This window comes from Protopterus annectens, chromosome 13.part0, assembly GCF_019279795.1.
Source record: "Protopterus annectens isolate FY-2018-M chromosome 13.part0, PAN1.0, whole genome shotgun sequence".
In the NCBI taxonomy this organism is placed as follows: Eukaryota; Metazoa; Chordata; order Ceratodontiformes; family Protopteridae; genus Protopterus; species Protopterus annectens.
The window spans coordinates 1,277,734,915-1,277,762,700 of NC_056747.1; positions in this window are offsets into that span (position 1 = coordinate 1,277,734,915).

A 27,786-nucleotide genomic window follows, 5' to 3' on the forward strand; every position below is an offset into this window, starting at 1 on the left:
GCACTATGTCAGATCTACTAGAGCAAAGGATTCAAGACATCATGCTCCTTTAAGGTAGATGAGCAAAATGCATAACAGTCAATGAAGTATGGGTTTGAGATGAAGCAACCAATATCAAGATCATAAAGATCTAAAGTAGTTTCCCAGGGAATGAAAGTCAGCAAGGCCTCCTTCAGCAGAGGTTGAAAGATTTTAGAACCCAAAGTAAAAATGAGACTATCTCAGATAATTGGTGGCAATACCTCAAGTCAGCCAGTAACTAACAAAGAGGGCCACTGACCCAGCCCACAGGTGGTTTGATGCAAATTTGAAACCAAGGACATGAATTCAGGGCAGTGTGGTACATGAATCTCAGTTCAGCATCACTCTAGTTTCGCACATCACACTGACTCCCTCTAACACCCAAGTACATAATCATTGACCTAAAAGGGCAAACACAGCTTTGAAAAAAATGAGTGATAAAACCCCATGCATCAGATGAAGAAGATTCTGGGTGTCAAGACACAATGGGTTGAACAACCAAGTGAATTCTCAGAAAAGCTCTAGAAGTTAGCATAAAGTAGTAAGACTCTGAGTTGTTAATTTCCTGTGCATAGAGTACAGGGTTTGATTGTTTCTACCTTAATTTCCCTAATGTGTGACTCTGAGCAAGACTCTTAACCAGTCAGTGCTCTTGGGTTACCCCTGGAAGAGGTCAGTTTGTCCAGTGGACTTACCTGGTTAGCAAATATGTAAAAAAAGAAAACAATTATTGCTAGCAGATCAGCTGTAGGAGAGATCTGAAGAGGAATGCAGACTTTTTATATGTGATCCCTGGCTGACAAACTGAACAATAATTATCAAGTTTTAACTTGGCAGGCAGCAAGCCAACACATCTCCACATGCACTTGGTCCTTCACTCATCTGTCCTAAGAGCATGGATCTCTGCATTAAACTAGGGTGACATGCAACAAAGCAGCTTGAGTGTACATGAATTGCGCCAATTAGATCAAGGGAAGACGTTAAGGCCCTACGCGACAACAACTGGATTTACTGCGATGGAAGAAGAACTGGTGGAGCACAGAAGACAAATTTCACAACTGTTATTATGGTCTATAAATGCCCAAACTCCACCAGTTTACCACCACAGGGCTGCACCTGAGGAAGTTCTACTACAAACCAAACCAGATTATGGACAGATCACCCAACAGGCTCCAGCATCAAGTTTGAGGTCATGGCCACCTGCTGTTATACCATGTCTAATGTATGCCCTAAATGATGTATAACAGAGGTAAAAACCTGAACAAATACAAAGTTATGCATAATGCAAAGGAATTCTTTGAGCACGGTCACACTGATTGCATGTGCCCTCACATATTGAAAATGTACCAAATTAACCAGTCTGGGCTACTCAATAAAAAATCGACAATCCCGTTTAGTATGTTAGTGAAGTCTTTAGAGAACATTCCTACCCTACACCCACTATGCTTTGCCCCATGGCACTGCCAAGAAACCAGTAATATAGCCCACCCACCCTGAACAGGAGTGCTCATGCTGCACAACTTCTGAGTACTGCCCTTAAGCTGACACCAAAGGTGAAGCACCCAACTCAGCTGCAAGCCTAGAATGGCCAAAGGGACAGTTATTCAGTAAGAGGCTCCCGATATAATAGAATAAGCATGGGTTTGCACCCACAATACAGCTAATATACAAAATAATTTAGTTGGACTCCATCCTGGAAAATAATACTTGTAGGAAACATATTTGATGATACCAAATAGTATACAAATTGCTGACTTGAAAGACTTTAAGTAAATGAAACATTGCTAGTGTCATAAAAAGTTACCATTTTGTTTAAATGTAAGGAAAAATTATACAGAAAATGTCAAATAATCATGAGCTCCAAAGTGAGTACCAGATGTAATAATTAAACATAACTATTAAATTGCCCCTCCTGTGCCTTTGTGAGTTTTCATGGGGTACTCTCGTTTCATCCCAAATACAACTTCTAAGTGAATTAGAAATCTTCCAAAGTGTCAAAAGATGTATGTGAGTGAGTCTGTATTCATCTGAGAATGAGCTGGTGTTCTGTCTATGAAGCGATATTTTTTCCTGCCCTGTGCCCACTGAGTGTCTCCATAAGTCCTGACTCTCTATGAGACTAAACTGGATTAACCATAGAAATGGAAAAAGGATAAATATTCCTTCATTTTTTGGGCCCTGGTTTGTGAAGATATTATGCTGACTGAGTCCAAAAATGGTCCCTGATGCCACAAAATAATGCGTTAAAGTGAACAACAGGATGAAAATTTGGCACAATAGACAGAGCTGAAAAGCTGATGGAATTTGGCAAACTTAGCTGGCAAATCCACTGGCTTTGTGCAAAAAAGAAAAAGAACCACATAAGTCATCAAAAATAATGAGTATACTAATGCAGAAGCAAAGATGGTGAAGGACACAAAACAAACAATTATCCTGACAATAAGGACTAATGCCAATTTGGAGGTTGCCAGATGAAATTCTAACTCCAAGAAGGATTAACTATTTTTTATCTATTTATTTATACAGCCTGGCCTGAGGACTCTTTTCAGCCACAACCTGTCCATAATGCCAAAATAAGACAGTGTTTTACAGAACAGCAAAAGCAGCAAAATTACAGAAGAATCATACAAATATACAATCACATACGTGACAAAGTACGAATCATACAAATATACAATCACATACGTGACAAAGTATGCATCATACAAATATACAATCACATACATGACAAAGTACGAATCATACAAATATACAATCACATACGTGACAGAGTAAGAATCATACAAATATACAATCACATACGTGACAGAGTAAGAATCATACAAATATACAATCACATACGTGACAAAGTAAGAATCATACAAATATACAATCACATACATGACAAAGTAAGACTCATACAAATATACAATCACATACATGACAAAGTAATTACTCTAGACTGAAATACAAAAATAATTACAGCAGAAAACAAAATCTTAAAGAAAATGCAAACTGAATTGTTGATAATTTAGGGAAGAAAAGCTTAGTGAAATACAGCGAGTAAAGGTGAAAAGCATTGTGGCAGTAAGGAGATAAAGTATTAACTTTATTGCACATTTCTTGATAATTTAGGCAAAAGAAGGTTAGTGACAGAGCTAGGAGGCATCGCATAGATATTATCAAATATTTGTACAAGGAAGGAATACTCGACCTGTGTCTGGCCTACAGAGCAGTCTCTAACTCTGCCCTAATAGAAATGCTGCACATTTGCAAATCAAATGGGACAAGAATAACTCACTCCAGGGATCTCAACCTAGCCTGTGACATTAACAAAACATGTTGGAGAGACAGATATATCTCCCAGAGATTGCTGCACCTGTGGAATAAGCTCTCACTTCACATGAAACAGAGCTCCTTAATGATCCTATTTAAGTGCAACCTTGACAATTGGATGGGGGACCATAAATTCACCTTGCAGGTGGCACCTATGTCCCTCATAGACAAGGGCAGTCGGTGTTGATCATAGAATTGCTTTGATAATAACGACCATCTAACTATGGTCAATTAAAGTACATGTTTTTTTTTTTTTTTACATGGCTTGGCTTGTAAAGTCCCTAGGGCCATTAGCCTAGTAAGCTCCTATGAACCTATAATATGGCATAAGCAAGAAGAAACATGGGTTGAAGGTTTAGTATTGGAATAATATATGATGGACTATTCATTTAAGGCTGTCAGGGACCATATTAGTTGACCAGTCAAACCACTGCCATCACTTGCCATGGTTAAAATCCAGCAGTACAACTGCTCCATTGGGAACAACTGGCCCAGTGCATGGTCAAGCAAATGTAATACAGATACAGATTCAGATATTTAAATAGCCAGAGCTGAAAGAGTTAATAGTTGCCCCTATTTTATTTCTATTTTTAAGTGAACTGAGCACAGATCTCTTTTCAAAACCAGTCTGGGAAGGTGACAGTCTCAAAGCCTAACATTAGGCAAATGAAGACAGAGGAGCTATCAACCTTTTGCCTTCAAACCTATGCACAAAGCAAAAGATCATTAAGAGAAAATAGAGGGCATTTTTAAAACCTCGGTACTAAAGCTGATAGAAAAAGAGGAGGTGAATTAACATGTATATTTTGAAGTTAAACAAATGAGTAACTGTAATCATTACCATTTTTCTTGGTGAAAAAATACATTTTTATGAAGTGAAGTACAGAGCAATTTTTTAAATATTTTATTAAATTTTCCATTAAGACACAGGCACACATTAATAGAAAAGAAAATAAAATATAGTAACAAGGAATTAACAACATTTGAAATGATTCTAAAAATTAAGGTCAGTTAAGATATATAAATGAAAGGGTCATAATCTTAGACCTGTGTGTAACTGACAGACATGATGTATATGACAAGAAGAACAAACTAAAGCAAAATCATTCAAGTAAATCAAACGAGTTAACTGCATAACAAATCAAACAAATTAACTCAAGTAATACTGCATAACAAATCGAACAAATTAACTCAAGTAATACTGCATAACAAATCAAACAAATTAACTCAAGTAATACACATAACAAATCGAACAAATTAACTCAAGTAATACTGCATAACAAATCGAACAAATTAACTCAAGTAATACTGCATAACAAATCGAACAAATTAACTCAAGTAATACACATAACAAATCGAACAAATTAACTCAAGTAATACTGCATAACAAATCGAACAAATTAACTCAAGTAATACTGCATAACAAATCGAACAAATTAACTCAAGTAATACACATAACAAATCGAACAAATTAACTCAAGTAATACTGCATAACAAATCGAACAAATTAACTCAAGTAATACTGCATAACAAATCGAACAAATTAACTCAAGTAATACTGCATAACAAATCAAACAAATTAACTCAAGTAATACTGCATAACAAATCAAACAAATTAACTCAAGTAATACACATAACAAATCGAACAAATTAACTCAAGTAATACTGCATAACAAATCGAACAAATTAACTCAAGTAATACTGCATAACAAATCAAACAAATTAACTCAAGTAATACTGCATAACAAATCAAACAAATTAACTCAAGTAATACACATAACAAATCGAACAAATTAACTCAAGTAATACTGCATAACAAATCGAACAAATTAACTCAAGTAATACTGCATACAAATCAAACAAATTAACTCAATACACATAACAAATCGAACAAATTAACTCAAGTAATACTGCATAACAAATCGAACAAATTAACTCAAATAATACTGCATACAAATCGAACAAATTAACTCAAGTAATACTGCATACAAATCGAACAAATTAACTCAAGTAATACTGCATAACAAATCAAACAAATTAACTCAAGAAATACTGCATAACAAATCGAACAAATTAACTCAAGTAATACTGCATAATAAATCAAACAAATTAACTCAAGCAATACTGCATACAAATCGAACAAATTAACTCAAGTAATACTGCATAACAAATCGAACAAATTAACTCAAGTAATACTGCATAACAAATTGAACAAATTAACTCAAGTAATACTGCATAACAAATCGAACAAATTAACTCAAGTAATACTGCATAACAAATCGAGCAAATTAACTCAAGTAATACTGCATAACAAATCGAACAAATTAATTCAAGTAATTAATAAGAAACTAATTTAATCTTTGAACTGTGATGACCCAAGAAAAGACAGCAAAACCAAAATTCCACTTGCCCCCACAAGGGTGCCCGCAGGCAGGTGCAAAGGGGTACACTTGCACCCCCCTGGAACTGGCTGGCCGGGAGATTCATTTTCTTTTACATTAAAAAAATAAATGTTTTTTAAGGGCATTCTTCTTTAAGAACACTCTTTGCGAAGCGTCTGTGCAACCGATGGTTTATGTCTTCATCTTCCATGCCCACGAGGAACTTGAATACCAGAAGATGTTTGGACTGCAGATGAAGGTACAAGTGAGAGGTAGGTGTATGCATGTGTGTTTAAGAGGTGGGTGTGGGTGTGTGTGTGTGTGTGTGTGTGTGTGTGTGTGTGTGTGTGTGTGTGTGTGTGTGTGTGTGTGAAATAGATAGGGGTGTGTGGATGTAAGAAGTAGGTAGGTAGGGGTGTGTATGCATGTATGTAAGACGTAGGTAGGTAAAGGTAGGTATGTGTGTGTGTGTGTGTGTGTGTGTGTGTGTGTGTGTGTGTGTGTGTGTGTGTGTGTGTGTGATTGTAAGAGGGAGGTAGAGGTGTGTGTGTTAGGGGTGTATGTGTTTATGTTTGTGTGTAAGAAAGATGGGGGTAGGAGTGCGTGTTTGTGAGGGAGGTCATACCTCTCAATTATCCAGATTTTTGCCTCATATTTTCAGTTTGTTTCTCATAAAATTGTGTTTTTTTTTTTTTGTGGCAAATCATTGAGGATTGAAGTCAGAAAATAATGGCAGACGTTTGTGTTTTAGACTACATATCCTCAGAAAATGCATACTAAGACAAACCTTGTTCTATCCACTTTCTGAAGAGTTAGGGGGATGGATGTATGTTCATACCTCTCACCTGTACAGATTTTTGCAGAATGTCTAGATTTTTGCCTTATATTTTTGGTCTATTCCTCATAAAAATATGTGTTTTTTGACATATCAGATGAGCTAAGAATTAAAGTTACTTAATAATGACATGTATCTGAGTTTCAGACTTCATATCCTTTAAAAATGCATTCTAACACAAATCCTGTTATGCTGCCGTCTTTCTAAATGTGTCCCTAGTTTTGGACCATTGTCCCCAACATTATAACAGGCTTTGTCCAGATTTCTTGCGTGTGTGTGTGTGTGTGTGTGTGTGTGTGTGTGTGTGTGTGTGTATAAGAGAGAGGTAGCATACCCCTTATCTGTCCAGGTTTTTGCAGAATGTCCAGATTTTTGCTCCGTATTCCTCCTAAAAAGGATTGAAATTGCTAAATAATAACAGACATTTGAGTTTTAGATGTCATATCCTTTAGAAAATGCATGCTAACACAAATCCTGTTATTCTAGCAATTTTTACGTTCATGACAGCAATATTTATAATCTGTCCCTGTTTATTTTAGGCTTTGTCCAGATTTCTTGCACTAAGAGGTTGCAGTAGGTGTGTGTGTGTGTGTGTGTGTGTGTGTGTGTGTGTGTGTGTGTGTGTTCATGCTAAGTCTGCTTAAAATGTGCAGTTGTTCTGTTTAGCAAATGGCATCACTATTGTGGTATAGAGTCTTACAGTAGTGTTAGTAGCACAGCAGGTAGCATGCTTGCATGTTGATGTAGAGGGCTGTAGGTTCTACTCCCACAGCATGTAGATTTGTATTTTAAGGGGGTGGGGTGCTGCAGTCCTGAGTATGTCCTCCTTTGGATGAGATGCCTAGTAACTATGAACCCATTTTTCAGCTTGCCACCCATTCCCTATTGCAATATATCAGCTTACCATTTTTTTAATGTAACATAGGCAATTTATTCTTTAAGGGCAGCAGGCACTGAATTTGTAGATGAAACACTGAAATATAAAGTAGTTTTCTAGCAACAACCTCTTCATTAGTTGCAGATCTCTTTAATGTGGAATTATTCAAATGGCTTTTACTTCTGCAGACATTATGCATATTGACTGATATTGGTGTATTATAATGGCAGAAGTCTGAGTGGCCTTTTATGGTTGAAATGTTCTGAGCTGGGAAGTTTGTCATTATTGGTTCATATGTTTTCTTTCATTGCTTACTGGAAAAATGTTCAAAACTATAAATTTAAAACACACTCTAAGACATGGTGCTGTATTGTACAAGGGATATAATTCAATAATTATATATTATAATTAATACAATCAGGAAGGTGAATCAAAGAACTTTTGCATGGTCCTAAAAATGTGTGCAAGGGGCCTATGATTTGAAAACAGCCCAAAGGTAAACTTAACCTGGGAGTGGTCAGATGCATTTTCTTTGAATTTGGGTTTCAATACTGTTTTAGTGAATGTAAGTTTCAAAGGCAGAGAAGTTTTAATGCTAAGACTGTTTTCATTGTAAGACTATTGATTTGTTTAGCAAATGTCTATCAGTGTCGGTGCTATAAAATTTGAAATAAAAGTTGTAAACTAAATTCAAATATATGTAATCATTGTATAAGTAAAGCGTAAAACAGTATGCACACTGAGAGTTTTGAACAGTGTTTATGGCAACTGGGGAGAAATAGCCAAGTAATGGGACACTGGAATGGCTGGGGGGGCTGCGTGGGGGACTCTAGGTCTGCACCCTCCTGCAAAAAATCCTGTGGGATCCCCCCCCCCAAAATTAAACTGTTGTTAAACCCGCACGCCCAAAGTTAAATAAATTATGGTAATACTTAACGACAGTGCTGAAAATTAAATAAATTTGGGTAACACTTAATGACAATGTCAAAAGTTAAATAAATTAGGGTAACAATGACAATGCTGTTTTTCTAGTTCTAGTATTATTTATATTGCCTTTAGCAGTATTTCATGCCTTTCCCTGTTTATTTGTATAAATATGAGTATTAAAATAAGGTAAGTAATCTTAAAGGGTGGGTGACACAGGGAACCACTGACCATACCACTCAAGTGTAACTCATCATGAGGAACATACCTCATTTGGGGTCTTAAAAGGTTCATGTTCCTCGAAGTTCCACATTGAAAGGGTCTGTCACACAGTGTTAGGATTTTTTAACTGATACCCATGGTAAATAGAAATTAATCATATTAATTAATTTAAAGATCTTTTTTATAAGTACAGCCAGCATATTTGGCCATCCTATGATCTTCCTAGTTGAAGTTGCTAATAACCATTAGTAGGTGTTCCACATCTTGTCCATTTGTTCCACATTATGAAGGCAAGTGTTCCTCACCTCATTTTGGGGATGGAAGGTTGAGAGCTATGCTACTGACAACACAAAAGGTAGAAACAGACAAGGGATGATGGGCAGCTAAACACAAACCTTCTACGAACCCTTCTCAACATCATCAGATTGCACCTGGTTAAGTCAGTCACAATAAAAAAAAACAAGAAACAAAAAGCCCGCCTGCAGCAACGAAAACAACTGCGCCCCTGATTTGCGTCTTATTTTTGCCCGCCCTTTATCGTTACATTTTTGATTTTGTGGTAAATTACTGAGGACAAAGGAGCCGCTGGAACAATTGGGCGGAGGGCTTTAAAACACATCAGCTGAGATGCATTAGTTGAAAAAAAGTGAGGGATCGCTATTGTCCTTGTTCTGCATTCAAAAAGGGCAGAATCCTCACCTCAGTGTGTGTCTGCGTGTGTCGATGTATTATACATGTGTAGGTAGGTGTGCAAGAGTGGGCTTGAATCCAAATGCTCGCGATCGCGGATATGCAAGTGTGCGGGAGTGAGTGTATGCGTGTTTGCGTAAGTTCGAGTGTGCGTCACATGCACCTATGCATAGCGTGTGTGTGTAAAATACTTCAGCTTCTGTCTCAGAATGCATGCTACCTTGTGGTTTTTGCATAACCTGACACGATTTCATTATGATTGATTCATTCAGAGTGGGTTACAGCTAGCCAAGGAAACTGGAAAATCTGCAGAAATCTGTGGTTCGAGTGTGTAAAAATGTGATGTGTGTATGTATACAAATATGTGGTCTGTGTGTGTACATGAATATGTGGTATGTGCGCGCGTTTGTACATGTGTGTCTGTGTTATTAACTGAATTTGTTTAGGCAGAGAACCAGTGTCAGAAAAAAATCATAGTAAATTTGTGGTTAAACTAAGTACTGAATTGCATACATACATCTAACGTTTATACTATTGTTTGTACTTCATTGTTCTGACATCTTGGGTTAATCATTTTAATTTTTACTTTCCAGAGAAGGAAATTCTAATATCAGTGGACTAGAAAACAATGTATAAATGCACACATGCAATGCAGAATAGTAGCCCTGGTATTTTATTTTACTTTAAATATTTTAAATATGTCCTTAAGCTACTAAAATAGGTTTTATGAGAATGGTATGCAACTATCAGAGGTTTATTTACTCCAACTTCCTTTTTTTCTCAGAATATGGATGTTTTACTTCAATGTCAGTTTTGCAGCATCCTAGAATCCCATTATTCAAAGTTACAATGTGTATGGGAATGCACACACACACACTTCAGAATTTTAATGAACTGATTGCTACTGTAAACTCTAGCCTAAGTAGTTGTTTTTTATGATTTATTGACTGTAGACTACATAGTTATATACTATGATTTATTTTGTAAACCAAATTTCTGTACAGCTATGGCAACCTTACCTTTTTAACTTCTCAAGAGAAGAGCAAATACATTCCTAACAGGAATATGCATGCGTGTGTGTGTAATACTTCAGCTTCCATCTCGGAATACATATCTTGTGCTTTTTTCTCATGGTCAGCATGCGTTCCTCTTACCTGAATTTCAGAAGGTCCCTTACTTTTATTCATATTTTGTCATGTTCCTTATAGACGTTTTGATTTTCTGGCTAATCACTGAAGACTTCAGTCAGTTGTGTCTTTCGGCTTTTCCTGGTTAGGGGTCGCCACAGCGGAACTCCGGTCTGCTAATGATTGGCAGTAGATTTTTACATGCCGAGTTGCCGGCCCTGACGCACAACCTTCAAAGAAGGTATGCCCATTCACGCATGTCTCCACACAGAAGACATTCTATCTGAGAATCGAACAGAACAACGTCTTACTGTGAGGCGACAACGCTACCGCAGCACCACCACCGCAGTGAAGACTTTAGTCAGTAATGCTAGATATTAGAGTTTCAGGCTTCTTCATCCATCCATCCTCAACTAGAAACTATGTTGATGCAAAACCTATTGTTCTTTTAAACTTCTTAAGTGAAGTAGAGTAATGATATTTTTTTGTTTCTGATTTTGTACCCCATTAATTTTTGCTGTGTCCAGAATTCTTTAGTAAATTGTGATAGGTATGCAGGCAAAAACACCTCTCAACTGTACCTGATTTTGTAGACTATCTGATTTTGCCTGTTTTTCACTGTTCTTCATACTGCATGTAATCACTAAGGACTTCAGGAAAGTGAATAATGCAACCATTTCATATTTCCTGTTCTATACAAAATAGGTATTGATGCAAAAAAGATGTACTGCTTCCTATTTAGTGGATTAGAGTAATGCTAAATAGATTTATATTACATTATTCGTTTAATTGAAATATAATTGACCAAATAATGATCAGGGTTTAAATATGGTGATAGTGTTATTGTAATGTTACTTCTGTACATGTGAAGGTACACGCCAAAGCACTACGGAGAATTAAAATTAATTTTGTTCAACTACCAGTTATGTGCAGAGTTTTTCTATAATATTGTTCATTGCAATGTTATATTTATTCATGCAGTTATTTATTTATTGATATTTGATTACTGGGAAAGTCCGACTGGGTAGGCATCTATTTTCATTGGAGGCCCAGAGGGAAAAGCTCTAAAGTACTACAAAACATTTTAAGAACAATGATTTTATAGTCTTTAAAAATAATGTAAAAACAAATGCAGTTTAAATAAGTATACCAAATTAGACATAATATGAAAATGTTGGTTAAGAATAGATACAATATAGAGAAATGTAAGCCTGTTTATAGAGAAACTAAAGTTAAGTTATTATAATATAAACAGGAACAGCAACACAAACTGAGAGAAACGTAGGCCTATGGTATATTTAGAGATAAAGCCAGGGGAGAGAAATTGATAAGGAAGTGAGAAAAGAAGAGAGAGTAAGGAATTGTAAGGTATGAAAAGGTATTTGTTCACATTTAGGGATATATTATATTCTGGTGTTGAGCAAGAACAGAGCAGGCTTTTGGCTAGGATGCCTTTCAGAATGGTTTTGAAGGGTGGGAGGGAGGGTACTGACTTGATGGATAGAGACAAGGAGTTCCAGGCCTTAGCAACACGGTACGAGTATAGACAATGCCCAGCAGATTTGGTAGGTTTATGGACAGATAGAACCTTTTGGTCATTGGATCTTAATGACCGACTAAGAACATAGTTGTGTAGAATGTTACTTGGTGCTGCACAAACAGATGGGTTCTGTATAACTTTATAGGTGGTAAGAAGCTGTATATATTAATTGATGGAGTAGTTCTAACCAATTTAGGCATTTTAGTGCTTTACAGCGGTGGATTCTGAAAGGGGTATTTGCAAATTTAGTAACTTTGTTATAGCATTGTTCAAGGTTTGATTTTTGTGATGCCTGAAGGTTAGTAAGGATGAGAGCACCATAAAGAAGTGTGGGGAGGAGATAAGTAGTGGCAAGTGTAGCTTTAATTGTGTCAGTCAGAAAGTTTTTGGCTGTGTAAACCATCCATAGTTTTTGATGAGTTTTTCTTATGCAATTTTGTATATGCAGGATTGTCATTCACTATCATTCCTAACAATTTGCTATGAGAAATGTATTCAATGATTGTATTATCAAGTGAAAGAGGGCTTTAAATTTTGTTTTTTTTCATAGGAGAGAGTTGAAGAAAAAAGAGGCTTGCTTTTTTGTGGGTTGAGCATGGGTTGTGAGTTACAAAGCCACATTTGCATTACTATTAAAGCTTCCTGAGTAATGTTTTGGAGGTGTACCACATTGTCAAATGTACAAGTCAGTGTTTACTCATCCGCTTACTGTTTTAAGGATGCCTGTTGTATGGATATGTGGAAATTGTTGGTGAGAATGTTAAAGAAGAGGTGAACAAGGATAGACCCCTGTGGTACACCGGTGGTCACTGGGAGATATGAAGACAGGCTGAAGTGTCATTTTACTGACTGGCACCTAATGGATAGGTAGCTGCTGAAACATAGATGGTAGGGCTGAGGGAGACCTAATGAGGACATCTGATGTAGAAGTTTGCTGTGACAACTTGTGTTGAAGGCTTTAGACAAGTCTAGAAATAAGGACAAGTCTAGTTTGCCTTTATCTCTAGCTTTATTAACAATATCTATATAGGTTAGAAGTTCACTGTTAGTACTATTGGAAGGATGGGAGTCATGCTGTGTGGGGGATAGGAGTTCTTCTTTCAGGAGATAGTTTAGCAATTGTTTTTAAGCACATTTTTCAAGCATTTTGGAGAGTGGAATAGGATTGCTATAGTTCTAAAGTTATTAATGTCTGTTGAATTTTCTCTTTTGTGCACAGCGATAATGTGTGACTTATTCCAGAGAGAGGGAACATGGAATTCCTAGACTGACCTATTTATAGGGACTGAGATAGAATAGGCAATGCTGTCGGCTGCTATTTTGAAGTACTCACCTGGAATGTCATCAGCTGAAGTAGATCATGGTTTGACTTTAAAGGTAGTTTTATATAGGATGTGGACACAGGTTTGACGGTGAAAGTGGATGTGGTAATACGTGGCTGCTGGGCAGGTTAGGATTAGATGTTGGGGAATCCTTGTTTAGAGATGCTATACTATCTATGAAATATGAGTTGAATTGTATTGAGGTTTCAAGGGATGAGTTATTGGGAGACGGGTTAGGACTGGATTTATGGCTGGGATACAGTTTTTCGGGTTATGTTTACTATTATTCTGAAAGTTATTATAGTATAGTATAGTTTTTGTCTTTATTAATTTGCATTTTGGTATGGCTACAAAGCATTCTGAAGTTTTCAGTACAGTGTGGTGCTTTATATTTATACTGGTCAAGAGAAATGACAGTGGACAACTTCGAAAGCTGTCCTTAGAGTGCAAGGACAACTCTGTAGGAGGGGAGGAGGATGTTATAAACTAATTTCCAGTATAGGCAGGCATGTATTTGACCAGATTAAATTAAAACACACCAAAGTTCTTCAAGTTAAATTTACTTATATTATACAAGGACAGAATTCTCATTGAAAATGTTTGAGAGTTGGCCCTTGTGGCAGAGGTTGTGCAGTATTGGGGCCTAATGCAGTGACCAGAGACTCTGTACTGTGAGGAAACTGGTAATTGAGTTAATATTAGTAATCACCCAGAGTTAGTCCCCCCATTATGTCTGGCTATGCCCAGAAGTCTTGAGTAAAGAAGTAAGAGTTATACAGTTTCCCTTCCTTCACACATCGATCATGGTGAAATTCTGCTGTGAGTAAAGTTATATCTGGTGTCCTTCCACAATTAAACATGGTACCTACAAAGGGTGGCATTACATTTAGGTTCCTAATCACAGTCTCCTTTTTATAGAATGTTCAGAAATTAGGTTTTTGCCATAAACTGTCGGCTTCTTGATCATGTGATTAAAATGTACCAATTAAACATACCGGTTGTGTGAATTTTTTTGTAGCGATCTCCTGGTTGCAAATTTAATGTTGTTCACTTTTAATGTTTGCCTGTGTGTGTGTGTGTGTGTGTGTGTGTGTGTGTGTGTGTGTGTGTGTGTGTGTGTGTGTGTGTGCATGTGTGTCTGTGCGTGTGTGTGTTTGTGTGTGTGTGTGTGTGTGTGTGTGTGTGTGTGTGTGTGTGTGTGTGTGTGTGTGTGTGCGTGTGTGCGTGTATCTGTATGTGTGTGCATGTGTGCGTGTATCTGTGTGTGTGTGTGTGTGTGTGTGTGTGTGTGTGTGTGTGTGTGTGTGTGTGCGTGTATGTGTGTGCACGTGTGTGTGTGTGTGTGTGTGTGTGTGTGTGTGTGTGTGTGTGTGTGTTTGTTTGTGTATGTGTATACACATGCATTCATTTGTACTTGTATGTGAACATCCTATGATAATGTTGCTATTTATACAGCTCCTACTCTTTGTAATAAAATGTAGGTCCACAGCTGATTTTCAACTGCTACCAGACAATAAAAAGAAAATGCCACCAAAATGTTGCTGTTCATCCTAACAAACATTTGGCCCCCACCCCCTCCATATCCTTGGCATCAGCTCATATCTGAAGAGACAGCCACTATGATGTGCATAACTGGCTACGCTACTGCTAACATTCAGCAAGTCAGAGGTTCCCATACTATGGCATGTATAGCAGATGCTACAAGGAATATCATCAAATTCTGCAAGCTGCACTTATCCTTGACCAAACAGAGCACATATTTGCTGTACTGTAGAGCAGGAAATAATTCTTTGGCAAAAATTAAATAGGCTTGAGACTGTGGAAGAGGTTCACCTTCTAATGTCTACAGTGGGCTGTCAGGACAATGGCCAAAAACAGACTAAAACCATAGAGCCCATGCCGTATGGCAATTGCAATAGTTGTTCATCTGTATGCAGTCTGAGTATTGCAGTGTCCAAATCCCATACAGAAGGCAGTGTAGTTTACTAATATTGCCAATTAATCTCACCCTTCCCCTTTCCTGTAATCATCCAGGTTCCTAGCAGACAGACCAGGAGTGTGAATGGTATACTCAAAGGTCATGCATCCAGGTGACAGTATGCATTTAACTCACATTTGGAACGAGGTGAAAGAAGGCAGTCCCTGGGATTCATTAACACCCACACTAACTGTACACCGTTCTGAGTGAACAGACAACACAAGCATAACCCACACCCTCTTCCTCCTAATTTGAGTTTTTCTATTGATATTCTTGCAGTTTAAATATCAACAGGGATTCATAAAGGTTACTACAAAGTATAGACTACATGTACACTTAGTGTAATCTTTCTGAGTGACTAAACAGCACAACAAATGTGGTAGGGATTTTTCTGACTGCAGATCATTTGCGCTTAGTGTAGGTGTTAATGAATCTGGCCTCTATCTTCTTTTATAATTTTGACATGAAATTTCTGTGGAATTATTCTTAATGCAGCTCCATGTAACAGTTTTAGAACAAATATCATATATATGCTTAGTTTAGCACAGTGTCAAAAAAAAACAAAACTGTTAAAATGTCCTTTGCAGGTCACTAAATGCCCCTCTGGACCTCTGCCCCCCCCCTCCAAGCCTTCAGCATCTTCCTGCACCTATGACTGAGGATTACAATAGCCCAATAATGTCTAAAATAAGAGGTCTGCCCAGGAGAACACCATAAACCTAGAAAAGTGCAGTGTGCCATTATCTAACTGCGCTATTGCGCATACTTTGCCTAAACACTGTGCCTTTTTGTTTGAATATACAGTAGAGCTAAAACATAACATAATGGAATGTTTATTTTGCACCCCCACCCTACTGCTGTGCATTGAACAAAAAAAAAATATATATTTTAAACATACCTCTCAACTGCCCAGAATTTCACATAATATACATAATTTTGGGTCATATTTTTGGTCTGTTCCTGTTATTTTTTCCTCTTAAATCATCGAGTCACTAAATAATAACCTTATACAAATATTTAAAGTTTTAGACTTCATAAACCTGTTATTCTGCCAATTTTCTAAGCTTATAAGAGAAATAATTAAAGTCTGTTCTGATGTCCCCAATTTTAGACCGTTGTTCCTCCCACTACCACCAGTAGTTTTGGCTTTGTCTAGATTTCTTGCACTAAACTATTGAGCGATAGGATAGTAAGACAGCCTAAAAGGGAATAGAAAAGTACTTGTCGCCATAAACAATCACACAGCTCTGTTTCATTTAAGCCATTTTAAGAGGTTAGAGTTTAAATGCCTCATTTAGCATCATAATCTTAGAAAATATTAAATTAATGGCATTTGTGATTAATAGAGTTCCACGGACACTGATCGGGTCCTCTGTCATGGAAAGCTTGCCCCTGTAAGCAGCTTTCTGGATCAGTCCAGCTACTGAACATCTCACTTTTGCGAACCAGTTATCTAACTGATCATTTGATGACTAAATATTACTGACTTGGAATTATTCTAATTGTCTTCAAACCAGGTTTGATATTAAGTTGAAACAAAGCAGAAAAATAATTGTTAATGCTGTCTCTTTAAGGATACCAGCAGGGGGCCTGCAGGCTCTGCTCTTAGCCTGCTGCTGCTTGCAGTATTTTTTACGGCACGATAGTTGTGCTGTTTTCCTAAAGGCGGATAACATAATGTGCATACACAATGCAGAGATCTGTCGTTTTCTTCGATCATTTGCAGTAAAGAATGTCGGTATATAAAAGAAGCTGTAGCATTTAGAATTAAAACGAAGGTTCCCTACTATTATACAAGTCTGCAAGAGGGTGACTGTGTAGCAGTAAATCAAGTCACTTATTTAAACAAACCAAAGCATGATAGTGTATGCCAGGTGTGAGTTTTTTTTTTAATACAGTAACAATTGACTGGCACATGATGCATGATTCATTTTAACTAAGCTGTAATGTCTTTTCAGAGTGCAGAAGGCATGCCTTTCAAAAAGGTGTTCTTTAAGCTCTTAACATTCTGACTATCCCTCTTATACTAAATGCACTTGTTCTGTTAACCTTCACCTTTGCACCAACTAAACATTATAATTCTGCTACTTATTTAGAAAAAGGTCAAGCTTGGGAATGATATACCCTTTCTGTAACAGGCAGTTTAATCTCATTTTTGAAGGCCTTTTTTAGATGAGTTATTCATTTCTCTGTAATGTTCACCAAAATGATCAGATTGCACTGAATGGAAATCCGAGAAGAAATAAAAAAGTGAAATTTCCAAAGCAGATGCAATACAGTACTTAACTAGAAAGTTTAGAAAAAGACACAGAATGTATATAAAATGTATACAAATATTCCCCTTTCAAGACATCATGGAGAACATGTAATTAATTATTCTTGAAAGGTGAAATTATATGTATATATGTCATAGACATTCAGAATCCATGTAGGTGGAATATTTGATGTTTTTAAAGGGTAATTTGCATACATATATTCTATGGGTCTCCATTACAGAAGGTTTAAAATATTACACAGTGAAAACCTCTAGCTTGGCTATGTACATATATGTGTATTTATATGCATCTTTTGGTTTACTACTATCAAAATGTGGAATGGCACTTACACGAAACTGTGATGGTTGAATGCATGTTTCCCAGTTTCTGTAATGCCGATCTGAAAATGCTTGACTCTACGTTAACGAATGTTACTGTTCATTCACTAATATGAGGTCAACGTTCTGACTAGAGATCCCACTACAGTGGGGATCAGGAAATGTACCCTTTTCCTCACTGTAGTGTGATCTTGGAGTTGGTGTATATAATATGCAGGGGGTGTGGGAGTGCAGGAGGGCTTGCCCCCCTGCAAAACTGTAAAAACTTGTGCATTACACATACAATTCCTATGGCGGCTTCACCACAACAGCCTGAGAGCCTGACATCACCTCCTGACATTTCAAATAAGTTCGAATGCAGACGCCGAAGTGATGATTTCTGACATTCTGTAAAAATGACATTCCCAGATGTGTCAGTTCGAGCAAATAAATAGATTTTGTTGTGACATTCAACATTTTTATAGTAAACCCATATTTTCTACACATACATACATATATATTTATATCATATTATATATATCCATAAGAATGAGTCTGACATGACTGAGATGAATTCAACAAAACTGCACAAGAACGAAAATTCAAAATCTCAAATCGCACATAATCGAAAATAGGCTACTTATGTATAACATAATGTGGTCTCGAAGTTGATATATTTAATTTGGGGGGGGGGGTGAAGCCACCAGATGATCTTTGGAAGGTAACTCTGGCCAAGTTGCCCAATGCAGTAGACACCCTGGTCTGTAAAGGGATGTCTCATCTGTAGTTCCATGCAAGGTCTGAATAGGTTCATAGGTTCATAGGTAGGTACTAGGCTATTGGCTCTAGGGCCTATATAAGCCTAGCCAAATGGTACCCTGGCTTTCGCCACCCAAGAAAATTATTGTCCTGTGCCCCTGTCGAGCAGAGCCACAGAAGTGATCCCTGGGGTGAATTTCCTATTTCCCATCCAATCATCAAGATTTTTCTTGAAGAGTGCTAATGAGGAGCTCTGTTTGACATAGATAGGTAGTCTGTTCCAGAGTATGGGAAGTCTCTGGAACAGGAATCTATCCCTCCAGCATATTTATTCTGTTTATTGTGGTGACAAAGTTTAGGTCCCTAGAGCGTGTAGCTCGGAGGGATTGGGATTTCTTTAAGTGGAGCATGTCCAACAGCTCTATGTTTGACATAGCTTTGTATCGCCTCTGAGTAGGTGATATGCGACGGAGTAAAGCTGTTGTTTTTTTAGACAATTGCATTGGGCATCTGTTTGAGGCCAGTAATCCTCCTTTGTGAGATATTTCTGTGGTCTTTCCAGTTGTTGTAGATGTCTTGTGAGGTACATACCAAAAGGGGTGTTGTACTCTATAATGGGTCTAATGAGTGATGAGTAGAGGGGAACAATGACCTAATTTTTTCTGGATGAGAAACCTTTTGTGATGAGGTGAGCCACGTAGAAGGATTTCCTGACCACTGTGGCAATGTGATTATCAAAGGAGAGACTACTGTCCACCTGTGTTCCAAGGTCTCATCACATTTTCGGCATTAAACAGACTACTAGCTATTTGGTAGTTCATGGATACAGAGTTTTTACCAAAGGGGATGACAATACACTTTTTGGCATTGAGCTTCAGGCCATGGCTTTAACACCAGGCATCTGTCTCAGTGAGGCCCTTTTGTAGTATGTCCACATCGTTAGGAGTTTCGATTATGGCTCCTAGTTTGCAGTCATCTGCAAACTTTGTTAGCCAAAGACCTTCTGTGTTAGCCTGTACTTCAGAGAAGTAGATACCAAACAGGAGAGGACCCAGGACTGAACCCTGTGGTACTCCACTTGTCACTGGTCTGAAATCGGATTTGGAGTCCGCTACTTTCACAGTGTGGGTTCTGTCCATGAGCCAGTTGGCAACCCATCTTGTGACATAGGGATTTATACCTAGTTTAGTGAGCTTATCTATAATTCCAGAGTGGGGCATAGTATTGAAAGCCTTGGTGAGATCTAGATAAACTGTGTGAACAACTTTACCTTCATTTATGGCTTTGGTGACTACTTCAAAGAAGTCCATCAGGTTTAGGAGACATGATCTGCCTTTTACAAATCCAAACTGGGTAGGGTCCAGAGTTTGGAGATTACCAATGTCTTTGTTTATGAGTTCCATGATGATACGTTCCATGGCCTTGTAGACCAGGCCTGTCAGGCTAATGGGGCGGTAGTTCCCAGGATCTGTTGCAGCTCCCCCTTTGTGGAGTGGGATAACCGTCACGGTGCACCATTCAGTGGGCGCAAAGCCTGAGGTGAGGCTATGACTGAACATGGTGCTTAGGTAGGGTGCCAGTTCATTCTGTAGTTCGTGTAGAATGCAGCCTGGGATATTGTCAGGTTCCCATGGATGCTGTGTTCTTGGCTTTGGAGAGTGTGCTTTTTACCTGTGCAGCCATGATTACAGGAACTTTGCATTCTTCCAGTATAGAGATGGGCCCTCTAGGGGGTGAGAGGGGGTAAAGTTAGCACTGAACCTATCTGCCAGGATGTTGGCAATATCAGTTGGTTCTGTATATTTAGTGCCATTGTGCTGTAACTCAGAGCAGATCTGAGTGTTGACATTGAGATTCTTGACATAGCTATAGAATGCTTTGTGGTTGTCTTTAGAGTCAGTGGCAATTTTGTTTTCGTAACTAGCTTTGGAGGATTTTATGAGGGATCTCAGCTTCTTACTGAGGTTGACCAGGGAGTTCCTCCAGTCATGGGATTTTACTCTTTTTTGCAACAGTTTCTTTCTTCTGCTGTAGAGTTTGTTTATGGCAGAGGACCACCAGATTGGCTTCCTTTTTTTGGAGGATAGCATCTTGGTTCTATTAGGGATAGCATGATCCATGCACTTGTGTAAGTGCTTATAAAGTGCATTTGTGTAGGATTCAGCAGTCATACTTCTATTGTTCGTCTGCATAGGTGTCATGAAGTTTGCCACTTCTGTCTTAAGAAGTGTGAAGTTGGCTTTGGAGAAGTTTTTTACGGTGGTTTCCCTAATTGGGGGTGGGGGCGGGATGTGGATGTCTAGGGTGATTAGCTTGTGGTCGGATCTGACCAACGAGGAATTGACCTCTGGTGTGGAACACCGGCTGTCCATGTTGGTAATGACCAGGTCTAGGATATTGCTGCCCCTGGTGGGGATGTGAATAAGTTGATCCAAGGCATTGGAATTTATGAATTTATGAATATGTTGCAAATCTCTACCAGTTAGTCCCCATCTGGTCTATATTTTTACAGAATTACTCCATTGATGAGACCCTAGAAAACATATCTAAGTCTAATTTGCCACATTAGGTGAATGGTCCACACAGTGCCTTATATACCATGATGAAAGATCAGTATGCTAACTGCGGTACAGAAAATGATCTGAGTGGCATAACCAGCTCAGCGCAAAATCGTTATGCATAAGGTTTGGCCTCATATAGCTGCTCAGGTACACATATGGCAAGCACATCTTGGCCAAACGTTTATTATGTATTTAACATTTGTTTATTGGGAAAGTCTGACTTGGAACAAAGCCCATTTTCAACAGAGGCCCAATGAGAAACACTCCAGATGCATGTCTTTGTAACATGGGAGGAAACTCATATGAATGCAGGGAGGACATGCAGACTCCACACAGGAGGCACTCTTGCTAAGAATTGAACCAGAGAACCTCTTGCTGTGAGGTGACAATGCTACCGCTGCACCACTGAGCCATCCAAATTGGAGAAATCCTGCATGAAAAATGGGGTTAACTTGGGGATAATTTGTGAACTACCAAATGGAATAATCTGAAAGAGCTGAATGAAATTGTAAACTTTTATTGAAGCTATCAAAAAATATCAATTGTTTTATGATTTGCATAATTTCTGAATTCATAATGCTAAGGAATTTAGCTTAAGTTTTGAAAAGGAAAACATTTTTGCACACCCCAGAAGTTTGAAAAGCGGTAGTGCATTATAACTGTCAGTATAATTTCTTACTTTAACATTGAAAGGCAGTATTTATTTAGCATGAGGAAGTAATCTCTCTCAGCTTTGGTTGTGCTTATGGTTTCTTTTATTAAACGCTGAATCATTCGCAAAGCCTGGTTCATTAACAGTGAATGATTTGTATTTCATCCAAACAGTTTGTTTTCACTTAACAGTGGTATTTACATTTGTTTCTGGTTGTCTTTGGTAGTGATCTACCTGCATTTCATGCCCTTCTCTTCCTGGTTGTGCTTTTTTTCCAAGTTTATTTCATTACTTAAAGAGGTAAATGCCAAACAAGTCACTTCATTCAGTGATAGATGTATTAAGGGATGTGTAAAGAAGAAGTTTGAGTTCCATGGACTTCATGGAGATGCCTTCAAAAAGTAACTGAGTTTCCTAACTATGACTTGATACGTGGTGGTCAAAGGACAGCTTGTGTTTGCCAAAATACCCAGATCTCTAGTGTCTGTCACTTCTAAGGGGGAGCCCATTATGTAGTATGAACTAGGAAAATCCTGATTTCCAAATATGCCACACTGGTATTGCATTTGAACCCATGGTCATTATGTCAACTACTGGTCAACGCCAGTCCTTGTTGGAGCATATGAGTGACAGTAGGGGAGTTTACAACAGCACACAGGTTTCAGTAATCTACAAAACTGTTAAGCCAAGCCCTTATGCTTTTTAATTTGAGAAGTAGATGCTAAAGAGGAGGGTACCCAGGACTGAGCCCCAGCGGACATTACTTGTGACATTTTATACAAGGAATCTGTACTTCCAACTCTCATTATATGGGTTGTATCAGTAAACCAGTTGGCTATCCAATGGTCAACATACAGATTATTAACAAACTCACCAAACTAAACATTAATGTGTACATGGCATACTTTAACCACACCCAGGTAGGCAGTATGAATGAACTGTCCCTTAACTAGGGCCTCAATAACTATTTCAAAAAGTAACAAGACTGAAAATTCAGGATGTGCCATTCATGAAACCAAATTATCTGATTTGGATCCAGGGTAAGCTGGAACTGCAGGTAAGCAGCTTTATTTATAAGTTGAATGTTGAAATGTTCTGTGACTTTACAGATGATAAGAAGTAGACTTACAAGTGAACAGGTCCCAGGCTCTGTATAAGGGGTGCTTTAACTGTATGTATTGGCACTCTGCTGCAGTTCATCAAACATCTGGTAAATAACCACTGGAGAAGAGTAGGTAGAACTGGTTCAGAAGGGACTGAGCTAAGCTATGTTTTGCACTCAATGGAAGGCATCTAGGAATGTTATCAGGACCAACGGAGCTAGAGTTCTTAGCTTTAGCCAGTGTGGACGTTGCCTGATTTTAGCTGCTTTGGGGAGGAGAGGTAGTTTAGAAGGCAATAGGGAGAGAGTGAAGTGAATGTTCAAGGAGAAATTGGAGTTGATTTTGCGTCTAGGATGTTGCCAGTGGCGTCAGGGTCAGAATAAGTGGTTCAGTTATATGTAAGGTTCAGAGCAGTACCGGGTGTTATGTCTGAGCTTCCTTACATAGCTAAATAAGGCCTTTTGATTGTCTTTGGTGGAGGTGGCAGTCTTGAATTTGAAACTAGCATTGCACTTTGGCAGTTGGCAAAAATGATTAAGGCTGTGATCAGTTAATGAGCTATTTCCTGTGGTACAGAGTTTGATTCTCCCAGTCTTCACTTCCCTGCTGTATGACCTTGAGGAAATTACTTAACCAGACAGTCCTTTGGGTCAGTTTGGAATTTGGGTTATGCTTATTAATGGTCTACTGGACTGCATGCCTAGTAACTACATATGAACTTTTAATAGTATACGCAAGGCTTTTGTTAACCAAATCTATGTTCTTTTTATACTGGGAGGTTAGAGATGTATTACATACAGAAATCATATTTTCCTCTTGTTACAAAGACTGTTTATGTGGGAATTCCACAGTATGGATTTATTTTAATATTTCCCATTGAACTTGTGATGGATATGAGTGAATGCCGCAATATAGCTGCTTAGATAAGAATAAAAGTTAGAAATATATGCCACAATGTTGGTTTGGGGGTCACTAGGGAGAGGTTCAATTTAAACTTCCTCATATTGTTAATAAATAATATGAAGTTGGCTTTAATGTATAAACATAGTAGGGTTTGTGGAGTCTGTGGTGGCATTCTGAGGGAGACGGTTACAGCCTGCTGGTTAAACTTCATCAGTGAGAAAGAGGTGTTGAGAGAGGTACAGGTTGGGGAAATATTTGTAAGAAGAACACTTTCTCTTATTCTTCTCCCTAGCTAAGAAATGGAATGCACTGCCCTCCACACTGAGGACCTGTGACAACCTTAACAACTTTAAAACTCAACTTCATTCCTACCTCTATCTAAACAGGAAACGCAACTGCACTCTTCACCCATACCTCTCAAGCTATCTTCCCCCTTCACTCCTGGATAACCTTCTTACCTTCCTAACCTCGCTCTCAAATGTAGATTGTATATGTAACTAAACAGTAAAATCTAGCTATTATGCTATATGCCTGTTTTTTTTCTCCTGAACAAAACTGTAATTGTTTGTTTTTTTCTTTTTTTTTAATGCAACCTGTTGTTTATAATGCAAACTGTCTTTGAAACTATTCATGTAAGTAAACTTTGTGTTGTGGAGCTTTTCTCCCTGGGCCTCCACTGAAAATGGGTCCCCGAAGCCCAGTGGACCTCCCCGGTCATCAAACTGGAATAAAATAATAATAATAATAACAAGAATATTCACCCCCCTGTTATGAATGGAGACGATTTGGTCTACGCACTAAGCATTAACAACATTTAGGAATTTCTGTGCATATTCATTGCTAGTTCTGTAAGTATTCCATTTTGTGGACAGGTAGTTTAAAGTCACCAGTAAGTGGTATGCTAGGTTCAATAGTTACACTTTTCATCTTGTTTAAGTATACTTCGCTGCCAGCAAGGAACATGGAAGGAGATCTTAGGTTAACATTAAGGTGGCATTTGATTTTGCTAAGTGCCACAAGGCTCTCTAGCAGTCTCAAGATAGCATCATTTGGGATCTAATATCAGATAATGGGATTACAGATGAATGTGGATATGCTCACGTCCCTCCCAGAGGGTACGAGTACATGACAGGCACTGAACCCATGTATGGAAAGAATTCTATAAGACTGAACTGCACTTTGTTACATTGCAATGTCTATAAGTTGAATTCTGCCCAAAAAAACTCTATGAGAACAACAACAATTTTGGTCATAATGCAAAATCCAGGAGGAAGAGGGGTAAGCCATCAATGACAAAGCAAGCTGGCCTGATAACGATCGTTTCTCATACTAGATCCTATAAAATGGCACAAGTTAATTAGTCAGTTATTGAAGCCAATTAACTTACCTCTGAACTGAAAAATCATTCTCAGTCTCAGATATGGCAGAATACTGCATAAAACTCGGACCCTTCTTGTATCAGACAAATCGAAACCAAAACTGGACACAACAACCACGATGTTATAAAACCAGTATATAATATCGAAGTAAAACAGAATAAGATAAAATAAGCGCTTTCACATGCTACACAGGCATGCTTCTTCAGATTTCACAAACACATTTTCAAACAGTTCTTAAATACTAACTGCACAACCAAATAATTGAATAATAGATTCAATAATTGAATTCAATAATTGATTGATTGAGCAAGCAATATTTTAATGCAACCAGCACCTAGTTAAAAGCCAGATGAAAAGTGAATCATATATAATGAAATGTGTGTATGTATCCTAAATACAAAAAAACAATATAATAAGTAATAAAAAGTAATAGATAACTGACTAAAAATTAGTTTGAAATAATAATTTAAACAAAACACACTTTACAACATCATATTATACTATCCAATATAAAGAAAATATATAAAATATATATCCAAACACTATTTACTAAAATACGTGTACTGATGTACATCTAGACCCAGGGCATAAATTTGGGTCCTTAGGCATGTCCAGCGCTTATAATTCATTACCTCTTAAAACATTAATGAATGGAATATTAATAGTATGTATAGTATATAATATGAAAATATAAAAATATAATATAAAAATATATATATATATATAATTGAATCCAAAAGTATATCTAAATACGTGCATCCAGTATTGGTTTAATGCTAATAGACTGGTTGAGCCCTGGTTCTACATGTGCTCTCATTCTGAAGATCCATTCAAGCTCAACTGATTCCAAGTGGTTCAGGTTACTACCCCCTCGTTTATTCTGCAATATCATCTGTAACACCCTGAACTTAAAAGTATGATCTACATTTAAACTAACATGTCTGGCCAGCGCGTTCTGGGTGTTCATTTTCCTGATATCGTATGTATGATTGTATATTCTGTCTTTTAGCCTTCTCGCTGTCATGCCCACATAATCATCACTGTATCAGACAAATGTAAAGAGAGCTCAGTCACACCTGTCTGCATCTCTCTTGGGAGGGTAGAGTGCATCTATGAGAGATCTAAGAGCTCTCAGGAGACTGCAGAACTTGTCATCACAGAAATAGTTCACATCTATTCTATCCTTATCCAGCCTGGAGAGTACAGATTCTTAGTAATGCATGCTAATGTTAACCTTAACCCTGAACCTGACCCTGGCCCTGCCTCTAACCCAAACCATACACCTTACCTTCAAAACGCCCTATGGGTAGTACATTGGAAAAGGGAATTTTTTTCCATTTCTGGTGTACTAGGTATTTGTTGTTGATATACTAAATTGTCTGCAAGCTTTGGTCCATGAGTTCTTTGTTGATTATTCAACATATCAACCATCACAAATCATTTGTATGCATGTATGTGCATTTATATATGGAAACTGGGAGCCATTATTGAATCCCCAAATGATGTGGATATTCTACAAAAGGGCCTTACAGAAACAGATGCTTGGGGCCAGAGACATGGGCTCAAGCTTAATGCCAAGAAATGTATAGTTATCCCCTTTAGGAAAAAACATGTACCCATGAATTACCACATAGGTTTCAGTACACTAAACACCAAAAGTGTGATGTGAGACTTGGGGACAGAGGTGGACAGTGGTCTCACCTTCGATATCCACATCGTCACAACAATCAGGAAATCCTTCTATGTGGCACACCTCATCACTAAGGGCTTTTCATCCAGAAAAAAGGAGGTCATTGTCCCACTGTACTCAAACCCTCATTAAACCCATTATAGAGTACAACGCCCCATTTGGTATGTACCTCACAAAACATCTGCAACAGCTAGAAAGGCCACAGAAATACCTCACTAAGAGAATCACAGGCTTTAAGCTGATGGCTATGCTGACTGTCTAAAAAAAACTCCAGCTATACTCTGTGGCATATCGTCTACTCAGAGGGCAATATCTGCTTAAGATACAAGGCCATGTCAAACCATGAGTTGTTGGACATGCTGCACTTAAAGAAATCTCAATCCCTCAGAGCCACACCCTCCAGGGATCTAAACCTTGTCATCACAATGAACAAAACATGCTGGCGAGATACTTTCCTGACCCAGAGACTCCCCATACTCCAGAATAGACTGCCCATACATGTCAAGCAGAGCGCCTCCTTGGCCCTCTTCCAAAGGAACCTTGACTATTGGATGGGAGATAGGAAATTCACCCCGGGATCATGTCAGTCGCCGTGCTAGACAGAGGTCCAGGGAAGTAAATATTGTGGGAAGAAATATCCAGGGAAGTGTTATGGCTAGTCTTGTATAGGCCCTAGGGTTGATAGCCTAGTACCAACCTATATATATATATATATATATATATATATATATATATATAGAGAGAGAGAGAGAGAGAGAGATTCACTTCATAACACTGAAAACTCAAAACACTGAAAATGAGAAAACTTCATAATATAGAAGACCAAAACACTGAAACTTCAAAACACTGAAAACTCAAAACACTGAAACTCAAAACATTGAAAACACGTATCATACATATACTGAGCTTAAACAACATAAATCATAACACTTTCC